Source organism: Mauremys mutica, chromosome 16 (genome assembly GCF_020497125.1).
Source record: "Mauremys mutica isolate MM-2020 ecotype Southern chromosome 16, ASM2049712v1, whole genome shotgun sequence".
NCBI classification, from domain to species: domain Eukaryota; kingdom Metazoa; phylum Chordata; order Testudines; family Geoemydidae; genus Mauremys; species Mauremys mutica.
In genome coordinates this window covers 26,897,926-26,917,353 of record NC_059087.1, presented here as the reverse complement: position 1 = coordinate 26,917,353, position 19,428 = coordinate 26,897,926, and the positions used below count along the sequence as shown (strand labels likewise).

Genomic DNA, 19,428 nt, shown 5'->3' with positions numbered 1-19,428 from the left:
TTTTTTGCGTGCGCTGGAGCTGCTGTGAAGGGATTTTTAACTTCATTTCCCAGAAAGAAAAATGGTGAAAGCAAAGATAAGGCCCCTGAGCAGCTTTTCTCATGAACTGCGAGCCAGTGCAATTAAACAACAAGGCCCAGAAAAGGGCAGGAGAACAGAGGTTTCCAATTATTGACAAGCTTCCACTGCAAAGGACGGCAGCGCGCTTTCCTTGAGTTCTGGCCCTCTTGCCCGCCCCCCGCTACACGACTTGCCTCCCCTCTAACCCACTCTCTGTTTCGCTTCCAATTCAGCAGGCCTGATGACTGTCCCTTTTCCAGCTCACTTGGCTCTTCCAGGCTTTTTCGAGTGACTTCGACGGTCTTGGGAGAAAGGCGCCGGCTTGGCACTCAAAAGTACCGCATTCAAAGCCTGGCTGGACACTCCTTTGCTGGGTGACTTTGTGCAAATCACTCTGGGACATATTTTTAAAGGTATTTAGGTGCCAAACGCTGCAGATAAGTGTCTAGTGGGATTGTCCAAAGCACGTAGGTGCTTAACTCCCACTGTTAAGTGCCTAGATGGGGGGCATGGATCAGCATTCATGTCACACTCAGTACCTGGGCTGGGGAAGCTAATGATCCAACCAGCAGACCAAATTCGGCGATGAAGCCTGGTCACTGGCCACTTGAGGCACATTGTACATATGCTGAGGAGAAGAAGAAGAAGTGCCTAGATGCTTTTGAAAATCCCTTTAAGCACCTATCTGAATCTTTAGATTCCTAAATACCTGGCCCTCAATCTCTGCGCCTTATTCCCCCTCTGCAGAATGGGGATGGATAATAGAATCATAGAAGATTAGGGTTGGATGAGACCTCAGGAGGTCATCTAGTCCCATCCCCTGCTCAAAGCAGGACCAACACCAACTAAATCATCCCAGCCAGGGCTTTGTCAAGTGGGCCTTAAAAACCTCTAAGGATGGAGATTCCACCACCTCCCTAGAGAACCCATTCCAGTGCTTCACCACCCTCCTAGTGAAATAGTGTTTCCTAATATCCAATCTAGACCTCCCCCACTGCAACTTGAGACCATTGCTTCTTGTTCTGTCATCTGCCACCACTGAGAACAGACGAGCTCCATCCTTTTTGGAACCCCCCTTCAGGTAGTTGAAGGCTACTATCAAATCCCTCCTCATTCTTCTCTTCTGCAGACTAAATAATCCGAGTTCCCTCAGCCTCTCCTCATAAGTCATGTGCCCCAGCCCCCTAATCATTTTCATTGCTCTCTGCTGGACTGTCTCCAATTTGTCCATATCCCTTCTGTAGTTGGGGACCCAAAACTCCAGATGTGGCCTCACCAGTGCTGAATAGAGGGGAATAATCACTTCCCTTGATCTGCTGGCAATGCTCCTACTAATGCAGCCCAATATGCCGTTAGCCTTCTTGGCAACAAGGGCACACTGTTGACTCATATCCAGCTTCTTGTTCACGATTCTCCAAGTCCTTTTCTGCAGAACTGCCACTTAGCCAGTTGGTCCCCAGTCTGTAGCAGTGCCTGGGATTCTTCCGTCCTAAGTGAACTCTGGACCCTATCCCTAACCTCCAGCTTAGTGTCAGCCACAAACTTGCTCAGGGTGCAATCCATCCCATCATCTAGATCATTAATGAATATGTTGAACAAAACCGGCCCCAGGACCAACTCCTGGGGCACGCCGCTTGATACCGGCTGCCAACTAGACATCAAGCCATTGATCACTACCTTTAGAGCTCGACAATCGAGCCAGCTTTCTATCCACTTTATAGTTCATTCATCCAAGCCATGCTTCTTTAACTTGCCAGCAAGAATACTGTGGGAGACCGTATCAAAAACTTTGCTAAAGTCAAGATATATCACGTCCACCACTTTCCCCATATCTACAGGGCCAGTTATCTCCATAGAAGGTAATCAGGTTGGTCAGCATGACTTGCCCTTGATAAATCCATGTTGACTGTTCCTGATCACCTTCCTCTCCTCCAAGTGCTTCAAAATGGTTTCCTTGAGGCCCTGCTCCATGATTTTTCCAGGGACTGAGGTGAGGCTGACTGGTCTGTAGTTCCCTGGGTTCTCCTTCTTCCCTTTTTAAAAGATGGGCACTACATTTGCCTTTTTCCAATCATCCGGGATACTTCCTTTGTCTTGTCGGGGCTTCCAGGCTATCAGTGTAATGTAAATAATCTGTTTATCATGGACACTATTAAAAAACCTAACACCATAGTACCTGAGTGCTTCCCATAGAAACTACAGCAGCAGCATGAGGTTCTTAGGGAATGGCCTTCATGAAGTTATCTGCTTTCTCCCTTGTCTGGTTGTAGGAAGCTCTGCTTGCGTTTGGTTTGGGGTCTCCCTTTTGCTGAAGTCAGGGGTGGCTCTAGCCATTTCACTGCCCCAAGCAGGGCGGCACGCTGCGGGGGGCGCTCTGCCGGTTGCTGGTCCCGTGGCTCCGGTGAACCTCCCGCAGATGTGCCTGTGGAGGGTCCACTGGTCCCGCGGCTCCGGTGGATCTCCCGCAGGCATGCCTGTGGATGCTCCACCGAAGCCGCGGGACCAGCGGACTCTCCGCAGGCACGCCTGTGGGAGGTCCACCGGAGCCACCTGCCGTCCTCCCGGCGACCGGCAGAGCGCCCCCCCGTGGCATGCTGCCCCAAGCACGCGCTTGGCGTGCTGGGGCCTGGAGCCGCCCCTGGCTGAAGTTTGCAAATGTTCAGTGACTTGGGATCCCTGCAGAAGAAAAGAGCAGGTGGATAATACAAGTGTGTAAAGAGAGTATCCATTTCAGGCAACCCTGGTTTTGTGTGGGAACGGACATAAGGAAGGGGGTGGAAGACCCCACTGTCTGAGCTCATGAAAATTGGACTGGATAACTCACAACATATCAAGCTAGGGTATACTGGGTAAAGCACTAAATATTGCAATCATCTCAGACATACTCACTAGTGGGAATGTTTGCCACTGGCCTCTGCTGGATGGAATCAGAACTGCACTCTACTGTGAGCTTCATAGGCCTCTGCGGCTAACAGATAATGAAGATTTGCCTTTAGCCTTAATGTTGGGGTGGCATGTGTTTTTTAGAGCAGGAAATCCTGTCTCTATGGCTACACTGAAGTTCCAAGTGGTGATGCCATGCAGAAGGTCCTTGCGAGGCATCAATTTGTTGCTATGTACTGTAGGGAACAATCCTGCATTGATGCTGAGAGGATGGACTTAGATGACTTCCAGGTCATTTCCATCTCTTGTTATAATAACCTAAATTGAGCTGTGGCATCCTATTGTCTTTGACCGCAGTGACCAACACTGAATGCTCAGTGTGAGGTCTGCTACAGACACGAGCAGTGGAGGCTGATCTCATGCTTTGCTTTCATGCTTCAATATTCACTCATCATTGGTGTTTCTCTGGACACAACTAACTAGGTGCAACTTGCATTTCCCACTGGTTGAAGAACACATCCATTGACTGATCCCTCTGACCCCCATCTCGCTGCCTTTGAAGGACTGTTCCTCATAGGCTCTCTTGGGCTTTAAATGCCAGTTTTAAATGCCAGTTTTAAATGCCAGTTTTAAATGCCCTACACAATGGGGCTTCCACTTTTAGACGGGTGGAATCTAAATGTCAGTGGAACAGTTCTTGCTGCTGGGAAATTCTTTGTCTCCTACTAAATTTCCCTTTTCTGAACTGCACCCTGTTACACCTAAGCATGCCTCTTCGTACCACCAATGCCTATATTGCCACAGGGTTGTCCTGGGTTCACTCCAGCTGCCGTTGAAGTCAACACAAGAAGCTCCATTGACTTCAGTAGGAGTTGGATTGGGTCACATGGTGCCAAATTTTGCTAGTTGAGTTATTTTGCTCTTCCTTCTTGGCCAATCCTTTCAGCCCATCAGTCACAGTTCTTGCTCTTTACCCCTTCCAGTTTGTCTCTCTCTTTCTGGGGGTGAGTGGGTGCTGTCTGGGGGGATGGGACCTTTCCCACCTTGTGGAGATAATAGCATATTTAAGCAGAGAAGAAGAGAATGTGATGAAACATTAGCTTCCCCTAATGGATGGTAGGGAAATAGCCTCTACAGGGACAGAAGAGGGGCAGTGCTCTTGGTTGTTTAATTTCTCAGGAAACGTGTGCTCTGCCAAACAGGTTCTCCTGATGTTCTCCGGTTGCTGCACCGCTACTTCCAGAGGCCAGCCTTTCCTCTTGGTGGCAGCTAGAGGGCACTGCTGATCACAAGGAACAGGCAGGGGGCACTGGGAGGGCGTTATCCCCTCAAGTGTTGGCTTTGGTGCTGTGCAGCTCTTGCTGGAAGAGTTCAGCCTCTCGGCTTTGGGATAAGCTCCCACCACACTCCCTACCTCTCACACACATTCACCCACACACTCCTGAACGCAAAAGCAGGCAAGTTCTCCAGGGAGCCTGCCAGACCCTCCCCTCCAATTCCACCAGGGTTGGGAAGGTGTCACCTCCCATCCTCTCCACGCGGGCGCACCCACTGCAAAGCAGTCCTGACCCCCTCCCCCAGGCAGCAGCTCTCTCCCTTTGGCCAGGCTGAGCCGTGGGGCAAGCCCGGGGCGGTGGAAAAGCACATGCTGCAGGGAGCATTGGATAATAAGCGGGCAGGAAAGCCGGACTAATTTCCATGAGGAGCTTGGAGGGGAAGGCTGCAGCTATTGCAATTAAGCCCGGAGCATTAAAAACACGGTAATGAGGGCCTACACGTTGAGGGGAGGTAGAGCGGTAATTTAAATGATATCCAGCTCAAATATGGAACGTCTAAATGTTCTCTCAGAGAGATTTATCTCTACATAGGGCCTGCCTAATTCATTTATTTAGTTAACTAGCTTCTTATTGGTATCCTCTCCCTCTCTGCCTTTTGATAGATGGATATAAAGAGAGATGGCCACATAAATTTAGCAGACAGCGTTGAGCTCAGCCACTGGCTAGCAAGTCCCTAGTTATGTTACTTCGGGCCACTGGAGTTCTCTGTGGAGGGAACGCTTCAGGTGGCGGAAAAACGCGGGGGATGAGACAAGGTCACGAATCACTGGCTTAGTTTAGGACAATGGCCAGATGCCCCAAATCTCAAACATTGGCAACGAAAGATGCAAATCACGTGTGTCAAGTTTACTTTGGGCTTGAAGCCAGCCCTTTTGTCTCTATCTTAAGTACTTCATCTTACTCTCTAGCTCAAAGTCTCCATTCCCAACTTCCAGCACCCCTGGGAGATGGGACAGTGCTATTACTCCCACTTTACAAAGGGGAAACTGAGGCATGGCGCGACTGTCTGACTTCTCCAAGGTCTCACAAAGCGTGTGGCAGTGCGAGGTCTTGAATCCAGACCTCCCCAGTGATAGGCCTAACCCTGGGACCATCTTTCTAGGCTGTGCTATGAGTTTACTCTAGTGCAATTGTGCCAATGGCTCGAATGGAGGCTAAAAACAACTGTTCCCTGGAAAGAGTTCATGCCCTAAGGATCAGCAGCTATACAAGCCCACGGAAGGGGCTGGAGGTGGCCGTATTCACCACTCACGTAGCATTGCCAAGTAGAGGCGGTTAAAATTCTTTTGACAACTTTTTTTTGGGGGGGGGGACCCTTAAAGAACCCTGTGACAAAATGCAGCTTTTCATGAAACCAAAATGATTTTCATCCAAAAAGGGGGAAAAAAAGGCAGGTTTTTTTACCCCCCCGCCGCCCCCCAGATTTTGGAGTTTTCATGAAAACCCACATTTTTTTGTGGGGAAGAAATAATAATTTCCCAACCAGCTCTATTGTCTAGTTACGTAGGAGGGGGTTTCCAAAGGTGCTTAGGGGACTTAGGTACCAAACTCCCCACCCCCTTGCACCTCCATTCCTTTGATTGCACCCCCCCCCATCCATTTCCCCTCCTACGCCCGTCGATTCCTTGGGTAGGTTTGCGAGAACAGCTGTCAGCGAGCTGAGATCTAATGGCTGCCTGGAGAGCAGTTAGGAGATAATTAATATTTGCAGCACAGTGCTGTGATTGCTCCAAGTCTTCCTCCTGACAGCGGAGAGGGGAGGGAGCCAGCTAAAAAAACCCAACACATCCTCCGTGTTTTGAGCCTAGCTATGGACGTGAAGACCACAGGTAACGGGGCACCCACAGTGGCACTGGAACAATTTGTGTAGGGGGGTGCTGAGAGCCATTGAACCAAACTGCAAACCCCCACTTCAACCCAGGAGGTGCTGCTGCATCTCCAGCACCACTGGGCACCCAGACCCCTCCCTGGGCTTTTTAGCAGGCCTCAATATCTGGTGCTTGGGAGGTGTCGGGTCACAGTTTCTAAGTGGAAAGCTGTGGGAGCCAGCAGGTGAGGCAGTGACAGGCACAAAGATGAGCTATTTGCAGAGAGGGATTTGTTGAGGCCAATACGGAGGTCTTAATTCTGGGTTCAGAAATGGGTCCATCCTAGAACTCAAACCCTGAGATCCAAAAGCAGCAGCATGGTGACAAAGTGAAATTCCTACTCACTGACTCTCAGGAGCCCGTGGACCCTAGTGGCACCCCAGCTGGCTGGTAGAGATGTGTCCAGCTCCAATGCACCTCTGTAAAGAAATCAACCAGGCATCTTTGCCCTTTTGTCACAATCCAGGCAGTGGCACAGTCTGCCCTTGGAAAATGCAAGCTGGGAAGTAGTTCTTTGAACCTGGTATGGCCCCTGCTCACAGGGGAAGATATTAAATAACCCTGCTCCATGGTATTCCAGGCAGCAATGAGCCGAGAGGATCCACAGTGTCACTGATGGGATGGGGAGATGTATTATCTTCACATGCAAAATCTTCACATGATCTTGAAAGAGGGATGGGCACTGTGCACCCTTCACTCCCCAGCTCTGCCAATGCATCTCAATCCTGACTCCTCTAGCCCCAGTGTCTCCCAGTCCTGCACCAGCTGAGTTCTGCGGGTGTAGTTCAGTGTGGCTGCACCACCCCTCTCTGTTCCAGTCACACCCCCCCAAACAGGGTGGCCAATACACCCAACCCCTGAGCTGTTGGAGCAGCCCTGGGCCTCCCTGGGAAGAAATGACTAATCGCAAGAAAGATTGTTTTCCCTATAGCTATGAAATGGCAAATTCTCCAGGCTTGGATCCCCACACTCCTACTCTGGGCGAGTGCCATGGTCTGGATTTAGAGCCTGGCTTAAAGATGTGAAAAGATCCAGCAAGATATTGCTCTGCCACATACATCACCAGCAGCCTCCCTTGAGGAATCATTGGAGTTGTGAGTAGAGATGGGAGAGATTATAGGTTATGTCACCGCTACAACAATAGGTGTTATGTTAAAAGTAGAGACAAGGCACTGGAGTGTTTAGCTCAATGTAGCTAGTGGAGGTAAAGCCCAGGTCGGGGTATAACTTTACCTTGAAACAGGTACCAAGGTCAAACTACCTGTGCTTTGTCTCCACTAGTGTTTTATAGCAAGAGAGCTCGCTTGACGCACGAGTACCTCTTTTGTTGCCGTGAAGACAAAGCCACAAGCAGCAGAGTATCCACAACTCTCCCTGCAGAGAAGACATGCTGGTTCCTCGCGCTGGCGTTCACGGATACTTTTCATTCGCAGCCATTCGGGGGAGTGAGACTCCATGCACAAGCCTCTTTGTGCAGAGTGAAAGCATTGTGCTTACTAGGGGAAGGACACACTCCCCACCGGAAAGGGGCTCAGAGCCATTTTAGAAAGCCCTTTGCCTGGTCTCAAGGGGTTTGCTGAGCTCCTGCGAATGTTCAGAGAAGGTAAGAGAACAGCAAAACAATGGCAGCTCCTCCTGTTTACACAGCTTAGAGCACTGGTCAGGGAACAAACGCAACACCAGGACTCAGGTGACCAATCCCACCGGGTGAACAGCAGATAAACTGCCAACACAACAGCCTAACTCACAAACTGGGATCTCTGGCCACAGTGCATTATTGGAGGAGATGTAGTCTGATTGGAGTGCTCAGCCCAGAGAGGAGACTGGAGACATGAAGCAACTGAACTACAGTTCCCATGAGGCACTGTGGCAGCATTTCCAAATGCAAGTTTTGAAGTTGGGGCTTTCCGCCAAAAATAAAAATTTCCTGCAGAAAGCAGGCACTTTGCGTGAAAAATTTAGTTACGCCAACATCCCAATTTTCTGGTGAAAAGTGGTTTTGAGGGAAAGCAGCCCTTCTGACCTCCTTTCTCCAGTTCCACTCAGCATGCCACGTAGAAGGAGTCAGCAGGAAGGCAACCCCTTTAGCTGCATGCCTCCCCGCCCTCTGCTTTACCCATCTCACAATGCAGCAGGGAACCACACAGCAAAGGGGTTTGTCTGGGCTCCTTGTCTGTGCATGCCCCTCGCAAACATTAAGGGAGGCGACTTCAGTCCAGACGTATTTAGAGTGGAAAGTCTTTGGGGCAGAGGATGTGGGACCTGCAGCTTGTGCCATCATTTGCACCCCTGCAAAGTGAGCATCAACCATTACTGTTCTGACCTAGAGCAGACTGGACTCACTTTGTCTATCACTGCACAGGGCGAGGAAGGGCCCACTGAGAAACAAGCTCAGAGGCCCAGAGCCTCAAAGGATCCACCTGATTTCAGTGGGCTTTAGGGGCCTAAATACCTCTGTGGATCTGGGCCGGAGGGTCTATGTTCTGTGAAGAGGTGCGACTATTTATGGCACTTTGTCAATGCTGTCTGAAAAGAACGGTGAGGAAGGAACTGGTTTAGGAGTCTGATGACAATGCATGCTTGGTCGAAAGGTTCTCTTGGCTCCTACATCTAACTCCCCAAAACTGCATGGTTACCTTGCCGCATGACACGTTTACTTTCCGACTAGTGCCAGTGGGGAGACACATCTTCCAGACAGAGCGTGTGTTTCTGCACTGAACACGTACAGTATTAAAGATACAGGGACAAGCTCATCCTACGTGCAATTCGCTGATACCAGGGATGAATTTGGCCCAGTGAGAGTCTTGCTGCCTATCGGCGGGTACCAATCAAAGAAAGGCCAATTTCATAGCAGTTTAAGTGTGTTATGTAGTTTCACCTACCGCCCTCTAATTATTTTTCTACGGGGGGTGGTTCCGAATCGTTAGCTAGCCAATGGGATAGGATGTTTCTGTAAGCCCCGGAGAAGGAGAGATCTATGCAGATCTTACGCAGTCCTGTTTAGGAGGGATCAATGTCAATCCACCTGGAACCAGATTATAAACAAGCATCCTTTGCCCCCGGGTTTATAAAGACCAGCATTCTCCCCTCCCCGGCCATGTATTTCCCCTTTAGCCGGTGCCTCTCAGGGGACTTTCTAGAGCAGTTCAGAAAGCGTTGCACCGCAGAAGAGGGGAAAAACAAGCCATGTTTAGTGCAGGGCTTAGAGCTGGTTAAAATTCTCATCAAAATCGGTCTGGGACGAAAGAGCCTTTTCAAAAGAAATGAAAATGTTCAAGGATGATTGTTAACATTTCTGATTTTTTGATGAAAAAAAATCAAACATCTGCCCCCACCCCATTTTTGGGGAAAGTTTTTGGTTTTCTAAAACTGATTTATTATTATTTTACACAAAAACATTTTTACCAATTTTTTCTGTTTGGGGTTATTGGAAAAATTGACGTTTTCTGTGTCTTTTTTTGGACAAATTAAAAAAAAAAAGGCTAAATCTTCCAGCAGCTCTGGAAGGGCTAAATTCTGCTCTAACTGCACTGAAAGAAAGAGTCGTATGGATAGAATTTGGTCTGTGGTTCTGCAAAGTGCTTGGAAGAAGAAGAAGAGGAATAGCAGCTCAGGACCTGATGCAGCCAGGCCCTGAACACCCCACAAGAAGAGCCAGGAGTAACCAGCCCCCAGGGATGTTAAAAGCAGCTTAGGACTCTGGTCGCTAGAGCTGGGCAGGGACTGGACTGAAGCAGAATGAAACCAAAACATTTCAAAATTTCCTGCAAAAGCAAAATTCCATATCCATTTCAGTTGGGGTCGTTCCGAATGTTTCACTTGGATAAAATGCAAATACTTTGTTTTGAGTTTGATCTTTTAAACGTTATTAAAACCAGTTAAAGGAATTTAGTTTCAAAAAGCCAGTTTGAATCAAAAAACATTAAAGTGTTGCATTCCAACAATGTCACAACGAGCTGGTCTGACATTCCCAAAAGATTTCATTGGGGGTGTTTGTTCCAAACAAAACTTGCTCAAAAATCTACAAGGATTTTTTAAAAAACGTTCTGACTTTGACCAAAGCAGCATTTTTCACTGGAAAGCGGTTTCAGCGGCGAATTCCCAACCAGCTCTACTCAGCACCACTAGGGAGTCCCTCGCCCCACCTCAGACTCGGGCTTCAACTTCCTTTTTGGAGGAGGTTGGATAAGGAAGGGGGAGGGAATCTGCCCAGTTTAGTTACAGGCTCCAAGAGCATCCCAGGCCTCACAGAATGATCCATGCAAATGAAATTAGAAACTACTTGTCCCTTGGCTTCATCACTAAGCTTCAAAACCCATCCTGTCCCTTTAAGATTCCTGACTTGGCTGGTCTCTCCATGTAGCGCATCAGCCCCCTTGCTCCCTGGCAGCAGGGCCTGGCTTCCGTCGGAAGGTAACCCGAGGGCATGACGCTCTGTGGCTTCTCTATTTGGTTATGTCTCATAATTACACGACTGTTCTCGCCACGCAGCATTAAGCAGGGTGTGTGAGCAACTGTGCGTGGGGAGGGCTGGGGGGAGAGGTTGCTTTTCCCGTTGAGGACGCCTTCTGTTGCTAGATAAACAAATGCACAGCACCCAGGCTAGCACTGAAATGGAGCGATGCCTTAAATACCAACAAACAGCAGTGGCGCAGGACGGGATGTTTTCCACAGGCCTCCACGGGAGACTGGCTGAGCCCAGGAGACTGGCTGGCACATGGAGCATCTGTTGCAAGAAACCAAGCCAGGAAGGATACTTGTGTGGTTCGAGCACGATGCAGGCACACAAGAGATCTGGCTTCTATACCCTGCTCTGCTGCACATTCCCTGTGCAGCCCTCTTCGTGCCTCAGTTTCCCCAAGTCTGTAGAATGGGAATACCAACATTTTCTAATTGCATAGCGGGGCTTGTGAAGGGCAGTGATGGGGGTTATGCAGGTAGATAGATGCTCTATGGAACAGGTTCCTACCTGGGGACTGGGAGTTCTTGATCTTTGAGGCTGGGAGGAGAATTGGTTCTGTCACTGAGGAACGATGGCCTTGTGTGTAAAAAACAATAGGCTGGGTCTAAGCAGGGCTGGCTGACACAGCCTTCCAGCATCACCTTGAGCATGTTACTTAACTTATCCATGCCTCAGTTTCTCCATTTCTAAGATGGGGGTAATAATACTTCCCTCACTCACAGGAATGTTGCTGAGGTGATAAATCTATTAACATTTGTTCTCAGATACTAGAGAAAAGCAGCCTCTACATTCATTCCTTTGATGGATCACTGATATGCTTTTTAATACATGCAACGGTGCCTAATTACAAGGGCACAGAGCCACCAATAAGAGTGCATGGTACTAATTAACAGCAGTTCATTACAATCTGGGGAGTGCTCAGCAGTCTGTGAAATGGGCTGCTGGGTCTCAGCCTCAGGGCCAGGCAGGGCAGTGTGGCATAATGAATAGAGCGCCATGGATTGAGACTCAGGAGACCCACGTGCTAGTCCTGGCTCTGCTGTTGATTTGCTGGGTGACTGGTGCGAGTCATTTCTTTCCTCTGTGCCTCCATTTCCCCATTTGTAAAATAGGGACAACGATACTAACCTCCTTTGTAAAGTTCTTTCGGATCTATAAAAATCAGTTCCCACGTTTTTGAGGACATCCCTGAAAATATCAGCCAACCTGAACATTTTCTGCAAAGTATCAGAGTAGCAGCCGTATTAGTCCGTATCCGCAAAAAGAACAGGAGTCCTTGGGGCACCTTAGAGACTAACAAATTTATTTGAGCATAAGTTTTTGTGGGCCACCGCCCACTTCATCAGATGCATAGACTGCAAAAGTTTTGTTCTGTCCTGGGGTCCATTCAGTGCTTACTGCGCCTGCTGCTGGCTGTCCTGGGAATTAGCTCTCCCCGCTTGCTCTCCCCCTCTGGTGGGGTCTTCCCTGATTTTTTCTTGCCCTCCTGCCCCACCCACACCTGGGTCTGCAGCTTCCCCCCTGTGGCTTGGCCCTCTGGCCAGGTCACTAAAGTCCTCCCTTTCCGGGGAGCCCACCTGCCTCTCTGGGTTTGCCAGCCTCCAGCTCCCTCCACTCAGGAGGAGACTGCAGCCTGCTTCCCAGCACCAGCACCAGCACCTCTTCCCAGGGAGCAACTGCCCAATAGCAGCAGCCCCAGCCCTTTCCAGCAACAGCTCCCTGGCTTTATAGAGGCCCTGCTTGTTCCTGCCCAGGTGAGCCTGCTCCTCGGATTAGGGCTTTCTTCTCAGCCTCCAACCGCCTAGGTTAATTGGCCTATCTGGCCTCCGTTAGCCCCTTCCGCTCCTGCGTGGGGTGGACACCCCGTCACACGGTCCAACAGCTTTTTTTTTTTAAGCCAAAAGAGCCTTGCAATGACTTTCAAAGGCTGCGCACCAGCTCTAGAGTCCACTCACAAAAGCCATCCCCACCGCAGGACCCCGTGTTGGCAAGGACTGAACGGGCTCCCCTCTTATCCCTCGAGATGGGCTCACCCGATGCAAGAATAAGGCAGATTGGAGGTGGGACTCGGGGGACGCTTGTGCTGCTGCTCTCCATGCTGTACCTGGTCAGCAGAGAGCAGAGGACGTCAGGCTGTCCATTACGCACCTTTCATGGGCGCTAGGCTCATTGCGGCTCCAAAAGGGAACATTGTCCCATTGAACAGCAGAGTGGACGCCGTATGGGCTGTGGCTAGGTGCTGCTGGCAAAGTGCCGAGAGACAGCCCAAAGCCTGAATTCACTTAGCCATTAGAGTTGTCCTCGCCCCCAAGTTATCTCCTCCGCGTCAGGGTTAAGCTTGGAGCAGGTGGACAAAGAGACTTCATTCCCCTTCCACCCCTGGAGACAGAAGTCTTTCCAGCTCACAGCTGCTGGTGGTTGTGGGCTTTGGGTGAGGTGGGATGAAATGGGTCTTTTGGCAGGACAGTGATAAAGTCCAAGGGGTGAGGGGCAGGGCCAGCTCTGGCTTTTTTGCCGCCCCAAGCAAAAAAAAAAGGGCGGGGGGGGGGGAGGGCGGCTGGAGTGGCAAAGCAGGGAGGGGAACACGGTGCAGCCGGCAAAGCAGGGAATAAAACAAAACAAACAAACAAACAAAAAAACCCCTTCAGGGTGGCTGGAGCCAGGGAGCAGGAATTGTGGGATGGCCTTGGAGGACTAGCTAACCAGCTAATCAGGTACCTGCGCTCCAGCCTGCAAAGTGGGTGGACAGGGGTGCAGCCCATGGTTCACCCCATCCCCGCACCTGAGCATGACAGTGCAAGCCCAACACACACATCCTCACATCCTCCCGGGTTCTGTGTGAGGATGGCCTGGGGGACAGCACTCGGCAAGCCTTGCCGCGTAGCCACACCCTGAGCAAACGGAGGGGCAGGGAACACCTTTACCATTCCTTGCAGGTTAGGGATGTGCACTGGGAAAACCTTGAGCAGAAAGACACCGCCAGGCTCCCATCCTGCCCATTCAGTCTAGGAAACATTAGAACGGGGCATCAAGCACTGAGTGTTTGCCCAGCCTGGCTTCAGCCACACAATAACAAGGTGCTAAAATAAAGCCAGTATCCCTGCGACGTGGGTGCTGCTAGGTGCTCAGCACCTCTGAAAAAATCATGCCCTGGGTTTAGGTGCCGAGCTGTAGGCTCTCCAGTTTGGAAGTGTTGGCTTTTCCCCTCCATTTCCCCATCTGTAAAAATGGGGCTGCTAAGACTCCTTGCCCCTCAGCGGCCTGGGGAGCCGAAACTCAGGCATGCTTTGAAAAGAGGTGGCACCACATGTAAAGTATCATTTTTATGCTTGAAACCGGGAGCGCGGGGAGCCGGGCGGCTTTGTATTAGGAGGAGGGTAAAGAAATCTCCATCTAGCGCCGGTGGATTGGATTTAATTCCATGCTCTGCGGAACGGCTTTTCTCTACCTTGCCCTGTGAATCGGAGAGCGACAGAGCCCCGGGCCACAAAACGAAAGCCACCTGCTTAGACGAGGGTTTCCCACAAAGGTTAGAAGTCGATCTGGTTAGAAGCGACTCCAGCTCCCTGTAAGGGCTAGATAAGAACTACACTAGATGCGATAAATCGATCCCCGATAGATCGATCACTACCCGCCAGATGTACCCTAGAAATGACAGCTCAGGGGGAGGATTCAGGTTTGACGCCCTCTTCCTTCCACAAGGATTTCGGCGCCCATGGCGGTAAGGAAGAGGTGTTATTCCGTGGCCCCATTGTGCTAGGCATTGTACAGACACATAGCAAGAGACGGCCCCTGCCCCAAAGAGTTTGCACACGAAATCCGCTAATGAAAGAGAGGAAGCAGAAGTAAAGTAACTTGCCTAGGGTCACCTGACATATAGGCCCAGAACCCAGGTTTCCTGATTACCAGCCCAGTGCCCATCCCATGAGGCCATGCTGAGCCTGTGATACAGCGAGGAGACGATATGTAAGCGGCTTCCTGGCCCCACAGCTCTGCCAGCGCAGCTCAGCCCTGAACTGCGGCACCTGCTCCTATTCCAGCCCCACTTCGCCCAGGCTCACAGTACGCTGTGGATTTTTCCTGGGTACAAGGCCCCAGAGCTCCGCCAACGTACCTCAATGCTGACCTCATACACGCCCTGCTATCCTTTGTGTGGGGGCACATACGTGTGTGTATACGGTAAACAAAAGCCCAGTGTTACCAGGGCATCAAGGGCCAGATTCTGGCCTCAGTTACACCAGTACAGCCAGAGTGAGGTTGGACCAAGCATAAATGAGGACAGGCTTTAGCTCCAAATTCCTTTCCACTTATGTCTCAAGTCGTCACTGAATCCAGATTCTCTGGGTGGGGGGTGTGCGTGAACGGTTCAGCTCAGTTTTCTGTTCATTCCCGCTTCCTCTTTTGCGATTGCCCCAGAGCACGTGAGTGTTGGTTACACTAAAGCCCCTATATACTGCTCTGAACGCATAAAGGGGCCTCAAATTGGGTAAAAACTGCCCCTTAGCATGCCTCCTGGGCAGAGGGCCTCTCCAGCAGGCGTAGAGCTGGCATAAGGGCTACCAAAGGCTGTGCTCCCACCCCACAGCATAGGGGGCATGGCCATAGTACGCTGAACTGTTTGTTCTCTGTTCCTCAAGCCCCATCAGGGCCATAAGTTAGAGCAGCCTTGGGGCTGCACTAATTTACACCAGGAGCCAGGTCTTAGAATACCCACCCCACCCCCTTTACAATCCAACAGCATCCTTACCTCAGGGGAAGGAAGGGAGTAACAGAGCAGGCCCATGTTATTTAGCTGGCTTCTCGGGTCTGTCTCCTACCACTGGTAGCCACTCCAGCTTTGGAAGGGTTCCATCAGCTGAAATATAGTGAGCATTGCCAGGGGATCTGCCGAGTGGAAAAATCGGGGATATAACAGAGACAGCAGTGCCAATCTGCCACTTGATGGTGTGAACTCACAGAAAGACCGGTTGTCAGTTCAACATGCATAATTTCCTTTGATCCTGACAGACAGTTTCTTCTCTTCCCTTCAGAGCATGTCCAGAAATAGGTCAGGGAAGATGAATTGGTTTTCTCCTAACTTGGCATGATGTTCCCTTGTTTCTTACTTACAGCATAAGAGATTCCTGCAGTGACTCTGCCTAGCTTGGCAGTAGCTGTCAGCTTCCCCATGGGCAGTGCTCTGACGTTTTTCTCTATCCTGCCCCCTGCTGGAAATGGAGTGATACAGTCCTAGCATACAATATAACATTTATAGTTCCCAGCACCCTGGGAAACCTCACAAATTGATATAGGAGCTTCATCGCTTACTAGTGAAATGCACACACCTCTGGGGTGAAAGGTGGCACCTGGTTAACAGCGCAAAGTAACATCACATGGAAAATCAGAAGAAGAAATAAGGAAGGATATATTGCAGCCAATTGAAACAGTAGGGGAAAATCAAGAAAGCAGAATGTAATGCTCTAAAATTGAATACCGGGAGCATACATATTCTCTATTAAAAAGTAACAGGGTACTTTGCTAATGGCTACAAGGGATAAGACCGTCACATCTCCTCCAGCTGCACAGAGCCTCCTTGCACCACATGGCATCACTGGTTCAGTAGAAAGTGAGTTAAAAAAACACTCCACTTGTTAAATCACCAGCACCACGTTGTGCTCCTGGCAGCTCCTGGGATTCAAGCACAAGGTGGCATTGGCTGCAAGGGTAGCTGTGAGCTCTCCAACAGGTACTAGGACTTCTAGGACGCTACCTACCGTGACTGCTTTAGGGATTCCCTCCAGCCACTGGGGCTAGATCCTTCCCTGATCCATGACTTGCTGGGAGAGGCTAGGAGAATTCTCCCTGGTTTGTGATTCCAGTGCACTCTGCAGGGGAAAAAGTACCGGTAAGATCCCCCAGTCCCATTAAAGCTCCCTCCTTCTCTGCCGCACAGCCTGCTGGGAGGGGCGTGGGGCTAGGGTGCCTCTGATCTCCGCAATACCCGGTTTCTGCTGGGAGAGGATGCTACTTGAGGAGCCTCACTCAGAAGTAGTGCTCAGGGTGCGAATGGCAGGAGGGAGAGGTACTAGAAGGGGCTGGAAACGGGTGGGTACCGGGGACAATTCTGGGCACAAAGAACAGATGAGGAATAAATGGCACCAAGTCCATCTGTTTGGAAAGGAGTACAGACGAGGGCATTCTGTGCCAATTTCCTCAACCAGGCCTCTATAGAAATGATTCAAGGTGCCCCGAAAATCAGCTCAAGTCCCCAAATCAACTACTGGGAGTTGCAATGACATGGTAAATGCAGTGTAGTGGAGCTGTGAGGAATGCTATGTGGTACGTACAATGACAGGGAAGAACTGCTATAGAACAAGGCGTGGCAGAATTCAATTTCTAATTTAAATGTTCACAGATGGGGGAAATTAAGGGGGTTTAGGGAAGGCTGACAATGCAGCTGCTGGGGGCTCCCTGCATGACCCAGGTGCAAGGTGCAGGAGAGTCCTGGCTTAGTGGAGCAGAGAACCCCCTGGCTGATGCCGTGAGGAGGAAGACAAGCGACCGGCCGCAGAGGAGGCCACGCCGCAGCAGAATGGGGCCATCCCCAGGTAGGAGCCAAACTCCCAGCTGTGAGTGGGGCCATGACAGCGGGGCTATAGGGGGCGCCCTGCCCAGCCGCATGGCTGGTCCCACTGGGTCCCTGCAGGCAGCAGGTGCCGGGGAGGGCCGTGTTTGCTGACACATCGATGGATATGTTTTCCCTCCCAATGATTTCTGTGTGTCCAGTGAAATTGACGTTTACTGACAATTTAAATCAAACTCTGCCAAGCCTAGGCACAACTTTTGTTTAAAACCTTTCCTCATAGGCCAGGTTTCCTAAATCTAACAAAAAGTGCTAAAAGCTTCAGAGAACCTGACCCGCGAGGAAAGGTTAAAACCTCCCCCAACAACAATGGGGCATCTTTAGTGTTGAGAAAACCTGAAGGGGGACCTGATAAGTCTTCAGGTATGTGAAGGACTGTTATAAAGAGGCTGGAAATTAATTGTTCTCCATGTGCACTGAAGGTGGGACAAGAAGAACGGGGCTTAATCTGCAGTGAGGGAGATTTAGGTTAGATATTAGGAAAAAACCTTTCTACCTCTAAGGATAGTTAAGCACTGCACTAGGTCACCAAGGGAACTCGTGGAATCCCGTCATTGGGAGGTTTTAAGAACAGGTGGGACAAACATCTGGCAGGGATGATCTAGGTTTCCTTGCTCCTGCCTCAGTGCAGGGGGTCATGTCGGAGATTCTATAACTTATACCATGTAGTGCACAAAGAAGAAAGGCTACTCCCTAGCAGTGCTGTGTAGGGGTGGCTCAGAATAGAGGACAGAGCTCTACCGGCGACATCCCAGACAGTGACACAGCGCATCGCCTGCAGGCTCCACTCCCTCCTAACTGCAGCGAGATTCCCAGAGCCAAGTCCTGAGGGATGCTGAGTATTGGCATTAGGGGATTGGGCCCCAGTGGAGTCAAAGGAGCATATTGTTTGAGTAAGAAGTAAGCAGGGCCTTGTCCAGATGTGGGGAATTTGAATTCAAACGCGGCTACAGCCGTGCTAATCACTAATGCTGCAGGCACCTATAATAGATTTGGCACCGGCAGGGCTTAATGTGATAATGTGCTAGAGTAAATTGCATGGATGAAATTTGTCTTCCCTCAGAGCAGCCCCTCTGCACAGGGGCTTTACACCCATGGTGCAGCAACACTGGAGGAGACCCCTAGCATAGACAGAGCCTACAAGCTGAGCCCAGATCCTGCGAGGTGCTGAGCACCTTTGTCAAGGGGCAGCTGCCCTTTTTGAGGAATCTGGGCCCAGTCTGCCCAGAACTGCCTTATGAAGGCCCCGCCTGGGGGTTGCTGATTGCCCTAGCTGGCTGCTTAATAAACCAGCACCTGGGCCTGATAAAGCTCAGTTAGAGGGTACTTCAAAGGGAGACATGAAGTGCCTGTGGAGAGGAGCTCCCAGGAGAGGCCTGAGCAGGGAGCCTGAAAGGGGATGTCTCCAGGGAATCCACCAGAATGGTGAGTCTGTCCGAGGGGCTCGGAGGAAACGTCTAGACAGAGGGTTGCACTTTGCAGGCATCCCAGAGGGCCTGGTCTCAGCCAGGTGTCCCCCAGATGCTGGATGGAAGCCTGGCCTGGCCAGGATCACCCGCTGTCCCTGCAGAACAGTCACATGGATGGACCTCCCCAGGGAATGACCTTGCCCCGGTAGGGGCAAAAGACCTAACAGCAGGGGCAGAGACCAGCACTGAGAGAAGAGCAGGGTAGAGGCGAGCACTGGCCTCGGGTGAGGGGCAGATGGACTAAGACTGGCCTAGTCACCCAGCTGGGATGTTGGGGTGAAAGTTGTGTGGACTTTGCTGTTAATAACTGAGACTGTCCACAAGGGGCCGAAGCTTTTCAGCATCCCAGGGTCTATCTGGACGGGATACCCTGGCTGAAGGGGTGTGGGAGGGCTCACAAGCAACACCACACCCACCGGCACGGTGGCTTGATGGGTCAGCCGGGAACGAAGGCAACCTTCAGCTCCTGCTGGCTTCAATGGGAGGCCGCCTGTGGCTGCTCAGCGGCTCACCGGAGATGCTCCGCAGCAGCGTGCAGGGTAGGGTCCGTGGTTATTTCTGCCTGGTAAAGCAGAGAATGGGTGATTTTGTGCAGTGTCACCCGCAGGGTCTGGGAAGCGTCTGTTTTCCAGACTGGGCCCTGGTCTCTCTGCAATGCCAGCAGGGGCCCCTTTCCCCTGGTCCCTCACTCAGAGGGAGAGCAGGTGATGCCAGCTGTTTGCTGCAG

General features: G+C 50.8%; 1 long non-coding RNA gene across 1 annotated transcript; it reads right to left on the bottom strand.

Moving 5' to 3' along the window:
• Positions 1-15,493: 15,493 nt before the first annotated feature.
• Positions 15,494-19,244, bottom strand: LOC123351251. Its single transcript, XR_006573966.1, has 3 exons — positions 19,118-19,244; positions 16,364-16,474; positions 15,494-15,817 (listed from the first exon to the last, which is right to left on the bottom strand). It is a non-coding gene; the product is annotated as an uncharacterized LOC123351251 (long non-coding RNA).
• Positions 19,245-19,428: the final 184 nt, after the last annotated feature.